This window comes from Meles meles, chromosome 3 (assembly GCF_922984935.1).
Source record: "Meles meles chromosome 3, mMelMel3.1 paternal haplotype, whole genome shotgun sequence".
Taxonomy (NCBI): Eukaryota; Metazoa; Chordata; class Mammalia; order Carnivora; family Mustelidae; genus Meles; species Meles meles.
Window position 1 is genome coordinate 2,817,981 of NC_060068.1, and position 13,825 is coordinate 2,831,805.

Below are 13,825 nucleotides of genomic sequence, written 5' to 3' on the forward strand. Positions count from 1 at the left end.
AGCTTTTAATTAGCAACTACTCTATTGAAAACAAAATCCTTAATTGACATATTTGCAAAATATCCAAATTTACGTATTTTTAAGTCTTTCCAACTATTGATGGAATGTTAATCAGCACAGTCATTATGGAAAATGGTATAGATGCTCCTCAAAAAATAATTGAAAATAGAACTACCATATGATCCAGCATTCCCACTTCTGGATATATATCCAAAGAAATGAAACCTTAGTGAAATATTTCTGCCCACAAGTTAGTGGAAAAAGCATTCCTTTTTATAGATGTAGAAAAAATACCACAAAGAAAACACAAGTAGGCCTTAGAATTTATATATATATATATATGGACAACCTCAATTTATTTAAACCTCTATATTAAGTTCTTTCACTCGAGGCATAATATATATATATACATATACATATATATATATATATATATATACACACACACACACACACACATGCATATATATATATATATTTTTTTTTTTCTTCACAATGGCACACAGCTGAGTTGACATGTAACTGAAGCTTTGGAACTAATGTATATTGTCTACATTTTCAGTTTGGATTCTCTGAATCAATCTTCTCAGAGCCCCCATCACTTCCTTGTTTCTCAAGGTATAAATAATAGGGTTCAGCACTGGGATCAGTATGGTGTAGAAGACAGCAAGAATCTTGTTCTCTGTTGGTGATTGGAGGGCTCTAGTGTGTAGATAAGTATAAAAAAAGGATTAGTAGCAGAAAGTGACCACAGTGAGGTGGGTTCTGCAGATTGAATAGGGCTTCTTCCTCCCCTTTGTTCATTGCATTTGGCAGATGGCATCGAGGACCCAGCCATAGGAACATGCAATACCAATGAAAGGAAACATAAGGTAGAGTGTGGTGCTCACAAACACTGGGTACTCATAAACCCAGGTATCCATGCAGGTCACATTTACCCTGGCTAGAACATCACAGAAGAAGTGGTTGATCTCTCTAGACTGGCATAGGGATATGTAGAATATATGAAATGTGAACACAGGAGTTGACTGAGCCCATTATCCAAGATCCTGTTATCATCAGCACTCATACTCATTTGTTCATACAAATGTCTTAGTGGAGAGGAAAGCAAAAGCAACGTAATGATCATAGGCCATAGAGGCCAATAGTTAATCCTTCTCCACCAGCTAAAGTCAAGAAGAAGAAGCTCTGAATCCCACACCCAATACAAGAAATAAACTGTTTCCAAGGAGATAATTGGATGCCATTTTGGGGACAATTGTGGAGATGTAGTTCAGGTCCATGAGGGAGAGTTGACTAAGTATAAAATACAGGGTGTGTGGATATGGGTGTCCACATAGGGTGAGGATGATCATGGACAGGTTGCCAAAAAGAGCCATTAAGAAAATGAGAACAATGAGAATAAAGAACAGGCCAATTCTTGAAGGTGGGAACAACTCCAATAATATGAAATCAATAGAAGTTTGATTGTAATTTTCCATTTGACTTTAATTCAGTTTTTTCTAAAAACAGACACAATAGTAATAGTATTAGTAAATAATAATAGTAAGTTAATAAAATACAGAACACTATTTTTATCTCATTATTTTAGTCACACCATGATTTATTCATTGAATATTGAAGGTTTTAAATGATTTTTTTGAAAAAAAAATCCTTAGTTTTGCTTCATAGATAAAACTTTGATGAGGCAAATATGTGAGGTCAAAATAATTTCTAAAAATCTATGAATTTGTGAGAATAATATATTCTTTTAATAATAATAATATCATTAGGATTTAATATTGTATTAAATTAAATTTTAATATTGTATTTCCTTACATAAATTCACTTATCTTGAAAGTAGAATTTAGAAATTAAATGAATACATGGTAAATCAATTTAAATTCATAGATTATAGGCCCATATTAATACTTTTTTTTTTACCCTTAGGGTATTTTTCTTTTATATTTATACCCTATTCTCTCTGAATCTGTAGTAGCCTATTAGATCATGTGAAGATCTAGATTACCTTTTTGTGTTCTTAAAATTTTATCACAATGGCTCCTTGGATGTCAAATGTCATTATTTGCTTGTTTCAGAAATCTATAATAAATCTGTATTGTCAAATACAATTTATGCAAAGGCATTTTCTTCTGCATCCTTACCCAACTTTTGAATGTTCAAATTAAATTAGACCCTTTCTCTGGGAATCTATAATCCAATTTCATTGCTGCTTCCCTGTATGCTCAAGCTCTCCTGAAAGTTGTCTGTTCTGTCCATCTGTTTCTCAATATTTACATAACATTAAACATTGTTTTATGATATCTTTTTGTACTTATTCCTCTTTTTATTTAAATTCAATTATCCAAAGTATAATGCTATAACTATAATCATTAGATTTTACATTATCAATAATTCATTAGTTGTCTATATCCCCCAGTGCTCATCATATCATGTGCCCTCTTTATTCCTTTTTTATCTTTCTAAAACTCTTTCTACCTCTAGATAACTGTGGAGTATAAGCACATATTTTTATCATTTCTCTGTCATAAAATCTAAATGACATGATAATAAAGTAATAAATACATTATAAATTTAATAAAAATTGGAGAAGGCGGTGGTGTGAATGGACAAGAGAAGAAATAGTTCAGGACCTTTAGGAAGAAGGAATTTTAAGAAAACTTTCTTTATATAAAAGGAGAAGAGAAATGCAAACTTGAGAATCTTTTTAATGAGAATGAGTGGAGGCATTCTTCTGAAGAGGGGATACTATCAGCAAGCAAGCTCAGGATACTATTAGAAGTTGTTAAATATACAGTTCATATATTATGTTTTATATAAAAAGAAGTGTTAGATAACAATAAGGTGTCAGATACTTCTGACATATATGTCAGAATATATATTCTGTTGGTTCTGACATATATATCAGAATATATATGTCACATATATATATATAAATATGTTTATATATAAATTTATACATTTAAAGTTTCAAAAGAGAAGTTGGAGAAAATTGATCAGTAAGAAAACAAGAACAAAAATGAAATATAAAATTTTGACATTTAAGAATAGATAATAATAGGGGCCCCTGTGTGGCTCAGTTGGTTCACCCTCTGCCTTTTGTTCAGGTCATGATCTGGTGTCCTGGGATTGAGCCCTGAATCAGGCTCCCTACTCTGTGGGAAGCTTGCTTCTCCCTCTCTTATTCCCCTTGCTTGTGTTCCCTCTCTGTCTGTCCCTCTTTCTGTCAAATAAACTCTTAAAATAATAGATAATTATAGAATTAATATAAAATAATTCAACATATATGTTATATGCATATGTAGAGATATAAACTAATTGATATACATATTTGATATAAACTAATTAAACATATGTATACACACATAGATATAAGTATTCTTAAAAATGCATGTGGCATAATAATTAAAGAGTGAATATTAAAATAAAACTTCTCTTAGAACTGTTATTTATGAGGTATACTATTTAAACAGTGCAAAAAAACACAGAAGCATTAATGATAAATTATTTATTAAAGATTTTTTGGAAAATTCTATCTTCTTGTAAACAATTTCTTGACAATTCTTAGTATCAGCCAAAAATTTATGTTCTTAAACTTCTTTAGAGAAATTATAATCATATATTTAGAAATATATAATCAGCAGTAACCAATAAAATAGTATCAGGTTTTGCAATAATGCTATATTTTTATATAAAGCCAGTAATTTCCAGGAAATGAAATAATGCTGTCAATGCATGCCCCCAAACAAAGAATAGTATGTAACTGTGATGACAGCAGGGGAGGAGAGAAAGAGGATGAAGGTGGTGATGTAGAGAGGGAGCAGCATCTCATTCATAGTGGCCTCATTTACAAACCACAGTCTGTTATTTGGGATTTAAAAATCAAGGAATAGAAGACAAACATATTGTTTAAAATATCAGGAGAGTATTGGAACAAATAATTTAATTATTCACCTTGGGTGTCAGGAGGAGTGGGTTCTAAGACCATCTTTTTTCTCTGTGATTTGTTGATGTCATGCCCATGCATTATTTAAATAAAATACTAAAGTCCTATACAAATTATTTCACAGTTAATAATTTCCATATGCTCAAATAATTGCATATGAGAATCTCCAAACACATTGTACAAGATAGAGCAGGTCCTGGGTCTATTCAGAGCAATTTATTTTCACACTTTGTGTGGTTATGAAAATATGCAGAGGAAAAACTAGGAGAGCTATTTTATTTTCATAACAATGCATTTGGATTAAATATGAAACCAAATATTCGGTTGATGTCATTTGTTATAATTTATATTCATAACTTCAATTATTGATAAGATGGAAAATGTAATATTTATGATTACCAATGGAATTAACATTGTTAATATTCTTTTTTTTTACCATTTTATTTATTTTTTCAGCGTAACAGTATTCATTCTTTTTGCACAACACCCAGTGCTCCATGTAAAACGTGCCCTCCCCATTACCCACCACCTGTTCCCCCAACCTCCAACCCCTGACCCTTCAAAACCCTCAGGTTGTTTTTCAGAGTCCATAGTCTCTTATGGTTCGCCTCCCCTTCCAAATTTTTTTTTTAATAAACATATAATGTATTTTTATCCCCAGGGGTACAGGTCTGTGAATCGCCAGGTTTACACATTTCACAGCACTCACGATAGCAATTACCCTCCCCAATGTCCATAGCCCACTCCCCCTCTCCCAATCCCACCTCCCCACAGCAACCCTCAGTTTGTTTTGTGAGATTAAGAGTCATTTATGGTTTGTCTCCCTCCCAATCCCATCTTGTTTCATTTCTTCTTCTCCTATCCCCCTAACCCCCCATGTTGCTTCTCCATGTCCTCATATCAGGGAGATCAAATGATAGTTGTCTTTCTCCGATTGACTTATTTCACTAAGCATGATACGCTCTAGTTCCATCCACGTCGTCGCAAATGGCAAGATTTCATTTCTTTTGATGGCTGCATAGTATTCCATTGTGTATATATGCCACATCTTCTTTATCCATTCATCTGTTGATGGACATCTAGGTTCTTTCCATAGCTTGGCTATTGTAGACATTGCTGCTATAAACATTCGGGTACACGTGCCCCTTCGGATCACTATGTTTGTATCTTTAGGGTAAATACCCAGTAGTGCAATTGCTGGGTCATAGGGTAGTTCTATTTTCAACGTTTTGAGGAACCTCCATGCTGTTTTCCAGAGTGGTTGCACCAGCTTGCATTCCCACCAACAGTGAAGGAGGGTTCCCCTTTCTCCACATCCTCTCCAGCATCTGTCATTTCCTGACTTGTTAATTTTAGCCATCCTGACTGGTGTGAGGTGATATCTCACTGTGGTTTTGATTTGTATTTCCCTGATGCCGAGTGACGTGCAGCACTTTTTCATGTGTCTGTTGGTCATCTGGATGTCTTCTTTGCAGAAATGTCTGTTCATGTCCTCTGCCCATTTCTTAATTGGATTGTTTGTTCTTTGGGTGTTGAGTTTGCTAAGTGCCTTATAGATTTTGGATACTAGCCCTTTATCTGATATGTCGTTTGCAAATATCTTCTCCCATTCTGTCAGTTGTCTTTTGGTTTTGTTAACTGTTTCCTTTGCTGTGCAAAAGCTTTTGATCTTGATGAAATCCCAAGAGTTCATTTTTGCCCTTCCTTCCCTTGCCTTTGCCATTGTTCCTAGGAAGATGTTGCTGTGGCTGAGGTCGAAGAGGTTGCTGCCTGCGCTCTCCTCAAGGATTTTGATGGATTCCTTTCTCACATTGAGGTCCTTCATCCATTTGGAGTCTATTTTCGTGTGTGGTGTAAGGAAGTGGTCCAATTTCATTTTTCTGCATGTGGCTGTCCAATTTTCCCAGCACCATTTATTGAAGAGGCTGTCTTTTTTCCATTGGACATTCTTTCCTGCTTTGTCGAAGATTAGTTGACCATAGAGTTGAGGGTCGATTTCTGGGCTCTCTATTCTGTTCCACTGATCTATGTGTCTGTTTTTGTGCCAGTACCATGCTGTCTTGATGATGACAGCTTTGTAATAGAGCTGGAAGTCCGGAATTGTGATGCCACCAACTTTGGCTTTCTTTTTCAATATTCCTTTGGCTATTCGAGGTCTTTTCTGGTTCCATATAAATTTGAGGATTATTTGTTCCATTTCTTTGAAAAAAATGGATGGTATTTTGATAGGGATTGCATTAAATGTGTAGATTGCTTTAGGTAGCATAGACATTTTCACAATATTTATTCTTCCAATCCAGGAGCATGGAACATTTTTCCATTTTTTTGTGTCTTCCTCAATTTCTTTCATGAGTACTTTATAATTTTCTGTGTATAGATTCTTAGTCTCTTTGGTTAGGTTTATTCCTAGGTATCTTATAGTTTTTGGTACAATTGTAAATGGGATTGACTCCTTAATTTCTCTTTCTTCAGTCTTGTTGTTGGTGTACAGAAATGCAACTGATTTCTGTGCATTGATTTTATATCCTGACACTTTACTGAATTCCTGTACAAGTTCTAGCAGTTTTGGAGTGGAGTCTTTTGGGTTTTCCCCATATAGTATCATATCATCTGCGAAGAGTGATAGTGTGACTTCTTCTTTACCAATTTGGATGCCTTTAATTTCTTTTTGTTGTCTGATTGCTGAGGCTAGGACTTCTAGTACTATGTTGAATAGCAGTGGTGATAATGGACATCCCTGCCGTGTTCCTGACCTTAACGGAAAAGCTTTCAGTTTTTCTCCATTGAGAATGATATTTGCGGTGGGTTTTTCATAAATGGCTTTGATAATATTGAGGTATATGCCCTCTATCCCCACACTTTGAAGAGTTTTGATCAGGAAGGGATGCTGTACTTTGTCAAATGCTTTTTCAGCATCTATTGAGAGTATCATATGGTTCTTGTTCTTTCTTTTATTAATGTGTTCTATCACATTGATTGATTTGCGGATATTGAACCAACCCTGCAGCCCTGGAATAAATCCCACTTGATCGTGGTGAATAATCCTTTTAATGTACTGTTGAATCCTATTGGCTAGTATTTTGGTGAGAATTTTTGCGTCTGTGTTCATCAAGGATATTGGTCTGTAGTTCTCTTTTTTGGTGGGATCCTTGTCTGGTTTTGGGATCAAGGTGATGCTGGCCTCATAAAATGAGTTTGAAGTTTTCCTTCCATTTCTATTTTTGGGAACAGTTTCAGGAGAATAGGAATTAGTTCTTCTTTAAATGTTTGGTAGAATTCCCCTGGGAAGCCGTCTGGCCCTGGGCTTTTGTTTGTTTGGAGATTTTTGATGACTGTTTCAATCTCCTTACTGGTTATGGGCCTGTTCAGGTTTTCTGTTTCTTCCTGGTTCAGTTGTGGTAGTTTATATGTCTCTAGGAATGCATCCATTTCTTCCAGATTGTCCAATTTGTTGGCGTAGAGTTGCTCATAGTATGTTCTTATAATTGTCTGTATTACTTTGGTGTTAGTTGTGATCTCTCCTCTTTCATTCATGATTTTATTGATTTGGGTCCTTTCTCTTTTCTTTTTGATGAGTCTGGCCAGGGGTTTACCAATCTTATTGATTCTTTCAAAGAACCAGCTCCTACTTTCATTGATTTGTTCTATTGTTTTTTTGGTTTCTATTTCATTGGTTTCTGCTCTGATCTTTATGATTTCTCTTCTCCTGCTGGGTTTAGGGTTTCTTTCTTGCTCTTTCTCCAGCTCCTTTACGTGTAGGGTTAGGTTGTGTACTTGAGACCTTTCTTGTTTCTTGAGAAAGGCTTGTACCGCTATATATTTTCCTCTCAGGACTGCCTTTGCTGTGTCCCACAGACTTTGAACTGTTGTGTTTTCATTATCATTTGTTTCCATGAATTTTTTTCAATTCTTTTTTAATTTCCTGGTTAACCCATTCATTCTTTAGAAGGATGCTGTTTAGTCTCCATGTATTTGGGTTTTTTCCAGCTTTCCTCTTGTGATTGAGTTCTAGCTTCAGAGCATTGTGGTCTGAAAATATGCAGGGAATAATCCTAATCTTTTGATACCGGTTGAGACCTGATTTGTGACCCAGGATGTGATCTATTCTGGAGAAGGTTCCATGTGCACTAGAGAAGAATGTGTATTCTGTTGCTTTGGGATGAAATGTTCTGAATATATCTGTGATGTCCATCTGGTCCAGTGTGTCATTTAAGGCCTTTATTTCCTTATTGATCTTTGGCTTGGATGATCTGTCCATTTCAGTGAGGGGGGTGTTAAAGTCCCCTACTATTATTGTATTATTATTGATGTGTTTCTTTGATTTTGTTATTAATTGGTTGATATAGTTGGCTGCTCCCACGTTCGGGGCATAGATATTTAAAATTGTTAGATCTTCTTGTTGGACAGACCCTTTGAGTATGATATAGTGTCCTTCCTCATCTCTTATTATAGTCTTTGGCTTAAAATCTAATTGATCTGATATAAGGATTGCCACCCCAGCTTTCTTCTGATGCCCATTAGCATGGTAAATTGTTTTCCACCCCCTCACTTTCAATCTGGAGGTGTCTTCGCGTCTAAAATGAGTTTCTTGTAGGCAACATACTGATGGGTTTTGATTTTTTATCCATTCTGATACCCTGTGTCTTTTGATTGGGGCATTTAGCCCATTAACATTCAGGGTAACTATTGAGAGATATGAATTTAGTGCCATTATTAGTCTGTAAGGTTACTGTTACTGTATCTTGTCTCTGTACCTTTCTGATCTACTACTTTTAGGCTCTCTCTTTGCTTAGAGGACCCCTTTCAATATTTACTGGAGAGCTGGTTTGGTGTTTGCAAATTCTTTCAGTTTTTGTTTTTCCTGGAAGCTTTTTATCTCTCCTTCTATTTTCAATGATAGCCTAGCTGGATAGAGTATTCTTGGCTGCATGTTTTTCTCGTTTAGTGCTCTGAATATATCATGCCAGCTCTTCCTGGCCTGCCAGGTCTCTGTGGATAAGTCTGCCGCCAATCTAATATTTTTACCATTGTTTGTTACAGACTTCTTTTCTCGGGCTGCTTTCAGGATTTTCTCTTTGTCACTAAGACTTGTAAATTTTACTATTATGTAACGGGGTGTGGACCTATTCTTGTTGACTTTGAGGGGGCTTCTCTGCATCTCCTGGATTTTGATGCTTGTTCCCTTTGCCATATTAGGGAAATTCTCTCCAATAATTCCCTCCAATAGCCCTTCTGCTCCCCTCTCTGTTTCTTCTTCTTCTGGAATCCCAATTATTCTAATGTTGTTTCCTCTTATGGTGTCACTTATCTCTCGAATTCTCCCCTCATGGTCTAGTAGCTGTTTGTCCCTCTTTTGTTCGGCTTCTTTATTCTCTGTCATTTGGTCTTCTATATCACTAATTCTTTCTTCTGCCTCATTTATCCTAGCAGTGAGAGCCGCCATTTTGATTGCACCTCATTAATAGCTTTTTTGGTTTCAACTTGGTTAGATTTTAGTTCTTTAATTTCTCCAGAAAGGGCTTTAATATCTCCAGAGAGGGTTTCTCTAATATCTTTCATGCCTTTTTCGAGCACGGCTAGAACGTTCATAATCTTCATTCTGAACTCTTGATCTGACATATTACCAATGTCTGTGTTGATTAGGTCCCTAGCCTTTGGTACTGTCTCTTGTTCTTTTGTTTGTGGTGATTTTTTCTGCCTTGTCATTTTGTCCAGATAAGAGGATATGCAGGAGCAAAGAAAATACTAAAACGGTGGCAAAGACCCCAGAAAAATGCACTGTAACTAAATGAGAAGAGACCCCAGATTGTGGGGAGGATAAAGGGGATAAAAAGAGGTTCAGGAAAAAAAAGAAAAAAATTTAAAAAATAAAACAAATAAAGAAAAAATATAAAAAAGAAAGAAATATATATATATATTTAGATAAGCTAGTCAAAAAACGTTAAAAAAGAAAAGGGTAAAAGTTTTTAAAAAATTAGCAGAAGAAGAAAAAAGAAAAAAGAAAAAAAATTGAAAAAAGAAAAAAAAAAATTGAAGTAGCCGCAAGATAAAGAATCATGGGGAGAAAGCCATGAGTTCCGTGCTTTGCTTTCTCCTCCTCTGGAATTGCGCTTCTGTCTTAGGAATTGAACCTACTTTCCTTGATAGATGAACTTCGTCCTGGCTGGATATTTTGTTGATCTTCTGGGGGAGGGGCCTGTTGTAGTGACCCTCAAGTGTCTTTTGCCCGAGGTGGGATTGCACCGCCCTTACCGGCGGCCAGACTAAGTAATCGGCTCGGGTTCGCTTTTGGGAGCTCCTGTTCCCTGAACGCTTTCTGTAGAGTTCCGGAGGATGGGAATGAAAATGGCGGCCTCCTAGTCTCCGGCCTGGAGGAGCCGTGAGCCTGGGGCCCCACTCCTCAGTGCGCCCCCAGAGGACAGCACCCAATCACTCCCATATACCCAGCCTCTAGCTGCGCTCCAAGCTCACCCAGCCCGTGACCATTTCAAGGTAACCCCGAGCTGAGAGTTCAATCCTTGGCTCTGCCTCTGCAGCCGGCTTCTCTGTTCTAATACCTGCGAGCTCTGCGACACTCCGACACCCCCAATCCCTCTGTGACCCTGCGGGACGGGGGCCATGCTGACCCCGCGTGGGCTTCACCCTGTTTTAGCCTCTGGAGCAATGTCCCTCAGTGGAACAGACTTTTAAATGTCCTGATTTTGTGCTCCGTTGTTCCGCCGCTTGCCGGGAGCCGGCCCCTCCCCCCGCGGTCTATCTTCCCGTCGTTTTAGATTCACTTCTCCGCCAGTCCTACCTTTCAGAAAGTGGTTGATTTTCTGTTTCTAGAGTTGCTGTTCTTCTTCTTTTCCATCTCCCGTTGGATTTGTAGGTGTTTGCAATGTTTAGATAAGCTATCGAGCTGATCTCCTGCTACCTGATGTAGTCTCAGCCTGCTACTTCTCCGCCATCTTGACTCCTCCTTCTTCCCATTTCTTGATTGGATTATTTGTTCTTCAGGTGTTGCGTTTGCTGAATTCCTTATAGATTTTGGACACTAGCCTTTTATCTGATGTGTCGTTTGCAAATATCTTCTCCCATTCTGTCAGTTGCCTTTTGGTTTTGTTAACTATTTCTTTTGCTGTGCAAAAGGTTTTGATCTTGATGAAATCCCAATATTTCATTTATGCCCTTGCTTCCCTTGCCTTTGGTTATGTTCCTAGGAAGACGTTGCTGTGGCTGAGGTAAAAGAGTTTGCTGCCTTTGTTCTCCTCAAGGATTTGGATGGATTTATTTCTTACATTGAGGTCCTCCATCCATTTTGAGGCTATTTTCGTGTGTGGTGTAAGGAAGTGGTCCAATTTCATTTTTATGCATGTGGCTGTCCAATTTTCCCAGCACCACTTATTGAAGGGGTTGTCTTTTTTTCCACTGGACATTCTTTACTGCTTTTTTGAAGATTAGTTGACCGTAGAGTTTAGGATCTATTTCTGGGCTCTCTATTCTGTTCCATTGATCTATTGGTCTGTTTTTGTGCCAGTACCACACTGTCTTGATGATGACAGCTTTGTAATAGAGCTTGAAGACCGGAATTGTGATGAGTCCAACTTTGGCTTCTTTTTCAATATTTGTTTGGCTATTCGAGGTCTTTTCTGGTTCCATATAAATTTTAGAATTATTTGTTCCATTTCTTTGAAAAAAATGGATGGCATTTTGATAGGGATTGCATTAAATGTGTAGATTGCTTTAGGTAGCATAGACATTTTCAGAATATTTGTACTTCCAGTCCAGGAGCATGGAACATTTTTCCATTTCTTTTTGTCTTCCTCAATTTCTTTTATGAGTACTTTATATTTTTCTGAGTACAGATTCTTACCCTCTTTGTTTAGGCTTATTCCTAGGTATCTAATAGTTTTGGGTGCAATTGTAAATAGGATTGACTCCTTAATTTCTCTTTCTTCTGTCTTCTTGTTGGTGTTGAGGAATGCAACTGATTTCTGTGCATTGGTTTTATATCCGGACACATTACTAAATTTGTGTGCACGTCCCAGAAGTTTTGGAGTGGAGTCCGTTGGGTTTTCCACATAGAGTATCATATCATCTGTGAAGAGTGATAGTTTGACAACTACTTTGCCGATTTTTATGCCTTTAATTTCCTTTTCTTGTCTGATGGCTGAGGATAGGGCTTCTAGTACTATGTTGAATAGCAGTGGTGATAATGGACATCCCTGCCATGTTCCTGACCTTAGCTGATAAGCTTTCAGTTTCTCTCCATTGAGAATGATATTTGCGGTGGGTTTTTCTTAGAAGGTTTTGATGATATTGAGGTATATGCCCTCTATCCCCACACTTTGAAGAGTTTTGATCAGGAAGGGATGCTGTACTTTGTCAAATGCTTTTTCAGCATCTATTGAGAGTATCATATGGTTCTTGCTCTTTCTTTTATTAATGTGTATTATCACATTGATTGATTTGCGGATGTTGAACCAACCTTCCAGCCCTGGAAAAAATCCCACTTGGTCATGGTGAATAATACTTTTAATGTACTGTTGAATCCTATTGGCTAGTATTTTGGTGAGAATTTTTGCATCTGTGTTCATCAAGGATATTGGTCTGTAGTTCTCTTTTTTGATGGTATCCTTTTCTGGTTTTGGGATCAAGGTGATGCTGGCCTCATAAAATGAGTTTGGAAGTTTTCCTTCCATTTCTATTTTTTGGAACAGTTTCAGGAGAATAGGAATTAGTTCTTCTTTAAATGTTTAGTAGAATTCCCATGGGAAGCGGTCTGGCCCTGGGCTTTTATTTGCTTGGAGATTTTTGATGACTGTTTCAATCTCATTACTGGTTATGGGTCTGTTCAGGTGTTCTATTTCTCCCTGGTTCAGTTGTGGTAGTTCATACGTCTCTAGGAATGCATCCATTTCTTCCAGATTGTCAAATTTGTTGGTATAGAGTTGCTCATAGTATGTTCTTAAATTGTCTGTATTCCGTTGGTGTTCGTTGTGATCTCTCCTCTTTCTTGCATGATTTTATTTATTTGAGTCTTTTCTCTTTTATTTTTGAAAAGTCTGGCCAGCGGTTTATCAATCTTATTAATTCTTTCAAAGAACCAGCTCCTAGTTTCATTGATTTTTTCTATTATTTTTTTTTTTTTTTTGTTTCTATTTCATTGATTTCTGCTCTGATCTTTATGATTTATCTTCTCCTGCTGGGTTTAGGCTTTCTTTCCTGTTCTTTTTCCAGCTCCTTTAGGTGTAGGGTTAGGTTGTGTACTTGAGACCTTTCTTGTTTCTTGAGAAAATGTTGTACCGCTATGTATTTTCCTCTCAGGACTGCCTTTATGTGTCCCACAGGTTTTGAGCCGTTCTGCTTTCATTATCATTTGTTTCCATGATTTTTTTCAGTTCTTCTTTAATTTCCTGGTTGACCCATTTATTCTTTAGAAGAATGGTGTTTAGTCTCCATGTATTTGGGTTCTTTCCAGCTTTCCTCTTGTGATTGAGTTCTAGCATCAGAGCATTGTGGTCTGAAAGTATGCAGAGAATGATCCCAAACTTTTGATACTGGATGAGACCTGATTTAGGACCCAGGATGTGATCTATTCTGGAGAAGGTTCCATGTGCACTAGAGAAGAATGTGTATTCTATTGCTTGGGATGAAATATTCTGAATATATCTGTGATGTCCATCTGGTCCAGTGTGTCATTTAAGGCCTTTATTCCCTAGTTGATCTTTTGCTTGGATGATCTGTCCATTTCAGTGAGGGGAGTGTTCAAGTCCCCTGCTATTATTGTATTATTATTGATGTGTTTCTTTGATTTTGTTATTAATTGGTTGATATAGTTGGCTGCTCCAACGTTATTGGCATAGATATTTGAAATTGTTAGATCTTCTTGTTGGA